At 38.3% G+C, this 2,973-nt stretch overlaps 1 protein-coding gene across 1 annotated transcript in view; it reads right to left on the bottom strand.

The window, feature by feature from the left end:
* LOC101858737 overlaps positions 1 to 2,973 on the bottom strand; it is a gene marked incomplete at its 5' end in the record, with an annotated part of 17,247 nt that overhangs the window by 1,670 nt on the left and 12,604 nt on the right.

Genomic DNA, 2,973 nt, shown 5'->3' with positions numbered 1-2,973 from the left:
CACCTCACGGTCAACGAAGGCGCCCACTCTGTGGGATTGTGGTGACCTCTCTTTTTTCTGCACTTGAGGTCAGCGGTGGGAGGAAAGATAGAAGAAGAAAGAAAGAAGGAAGGAGAAGAGGAGGATACACCAAAGTAAGTGTCGCACACGGATCCCAGAGGGTTGGGGTCCGTGTGCGACACTCCGCCTTTGAAGGGGTTGCACCTTCTGCAGACGAAGCAGTGGGTCTATTTATATCCCCCCGACCCACTGGGGGTAATGCGTTCTTCGTGTACAAAATAAAACTACAAAAAGAGAAGAAAGCTTAAAATGTAAATGGCCGGAATAACATGAACGCTAGAACGTCTGCCAAGAGAAGCCATGATTCGACGAAAATCAATCAAGTTAGCAAAGAAGAAGAGATTTTCTCAAAGAAGGTGAAAAGGGGCAAATATATTGACCAACTACGTGGGTTGGCTTTTACTGTGACAATGCCATCTATGAACAATCGATATGGGGAAAGTATAATAAAAGACCTCAAACAATAGCAAGCTTTTTGTCCTTCGCTGTTATTTCCCGCCTTTCAGCTTGTGCTAAAACAACTGTTTCAGGCGCGGCAGGAGTAATACACGAAATGAACTCTGCGATATTCTCCTTGAAGTTTATTACGTGCATAACCTCTTATCTCAATATTCATTGATTTTTATTTTTTCAGAGGGGGTGGGGGGTTGGGGGGGGGGTGGAAAGGGTTGCTCATTTTATCTTATTTTATGGCCAACCTAAAAGATGAAGATCCTTGAAACTCCTCGGACAGCTCTATAGTGCGGTCAAAAATTCGTGGCGCAACTTATCCTTAAAGGGTGGGGGGGGGGCTACACCTGAAGGCTACCTGGCTTATAGGAGGATCAAATTTTACCAAATTTAAAACGTGGGGAGTCTTGAAATCCGCAATCAAATTTGAGAAAAAAGTTACGTTGCCGTGAAGATGGTGGAGATATTGAATTTTGTTGACATGTCTTACACAATGAATACTGCACTTATTGTTCGTGAAAATAGGCTGTTTGTTTTTGCATGCATGCATGTCAGCAGACAATACTTCTACAGATTTGTCTGTTGAATTTTTTATAAACGAATTAAAAGAATGTTGAATGAATATTTTCCTTGGATGGTATTCGAGTTTGTAAAATCTCCGTGAATATCCACACTAGATCGTACCAAAAATAATCTATTGCATACATAGGAATTTTAACAGACATATTTTTAGAGTGATATCTTTTCTTAATTCGGTGAAAATGTAATGAAGATTGGGTGAACAATGGTGGCGTTATTCAAAAAGGTAGAGAGAAAAACGGCATTTTGAGAAAATGGACGATAAAGCAAAATAACAGATTGACTTTAAGAGGATATCACGGTGACAAGCATGCCTGGTATGTGAAAAAAGATGTTTTTGGGGGATTCTTATGTGATGAAACAGTTGTAAGAGACTGCTTACATCTCAAAATCCATAATTTTTACCCGAATCAAGACTTTAAGAGTATAGCCCCTCTCCCCCCCCCCCCCTTTAAATTAATATCTTTAAAACGGTGAATCAATGTCACCCATACTATGCACAGCAGTTTGTATCAATTCGTCTTAACTTAATCATATTTTCCCACGACAACTGACTTTAGATTTTCAAAACCTTCAATACAAATGTATATAAATTGCTATAAATCTCCGTCACGCGGAAAATGAAGGTGTTCCCAGCATTCCTCACTTCTCGCATAGAGTTTGTATACGCATATGGCCTATGCCACTGCACACCACTGACACTAATGGAAGTGGCTAAACTTGTTGCAAAATGTTAGTTTTACAGGGATATTGTCCCAGCTCATAATAATAATAATAATAATAATAATAATAATAATAATAATAATAATAATAATAATAATAATAATAATAATAATAATAATAATAATAATAATAATAATAAATAGCATTTATACTGCGCATTTTCATTTTTTAAAAGATGATCAATGCGCATTACAACGAAAAAGACATCACATCTTAAAAATTAATCGACATGTGTGTACGTAAAACAAAGTATTATACATTATAATATAAATGCATAAGTGTAAAATTTTGTAAGAGAAAAACAGTCTCGCAGTCTCATGAGGCGTGAGCCTTTTAAAATGTCTGTAGAAACCACCCACTGGGATATTTTATTAGTATTCATTACATAATTTTCTAGAGTACAGCTAGCTAATGGACGTTTACAAAAGTATCGATCTGTTGAGATAAGTTGATATAAGTCATCGTGCAAAATCTGGAGAGTCTGTGTCTGATAGATGAGGGGATATTCCTCAATAAGTTGCGCCACGAATTTTTGACCCCACTGTATTTAAATAACGTTCCTTTGAGGGTTCGAACCATAGTCAGCGGCTTATACCACTCCTATTGTTACTACTATTATTACTACCACAACTACTCACATCAGAACAGAAGGGATCTGCGAGGACTCGGTAGCGGGCGCTCGTCACGTCATCCAGTTCCGCTGACCACCCGGGCTCGAACACCTCAAGGGTGAGAGTGATTACAGTGTACAGGACTGTGGAGTGGAAGAAAAAAGGATAGTAGTAGTAGTATAAGGTTTTACGGCGCTCGCAACTGCTAAGGTCATATGAGCGCGCGAAACACAAGTTGTTCACCTCTGCGAAAGTTCACTTCACGACTGGTAACTAATTTACTTTAAAATGCTAAAAAGTTAAAATATTCAAATTCGGTGTAAATACATTTGTGATCTAAAACAACTTTTAAGTAACAATAAAAATTTTAAATAATATCAAATTCACTCTACAACTCGCCATAAAGGCCAATGGCCTTTATAAAATTTAAAATTCTGCTGGGAACAACGACGGAGAAAATATCCTGCAATTTCTTGCATTTATAATATTTCCTTCGGATCGGGGTCACAACTGGCGGGCAGGTAGCTTTGCGGGCCTCCTGAAACGAGCA

Source organism: Aplysia californica, unplaced genomic scaffold (assembly GCF_000002075.1).
Source record: "Aplysia californica isolate F4 #8 unplaced genomic scaffold, AplCal3.0 scaffold00659, whole genome shotgun sequence".
Lineage (NCBI taxonomy): Eukaryota > Metazoa > Mollusca > Gastropoda > Aplysiida > Aplysiidae > Aplysia > Aplysia californica.
The sequence above is the reverse complement of the archived record's forward strand: the minus strand, read 5'-3'. Positions and strand labels throughout refer to the sequence as shown.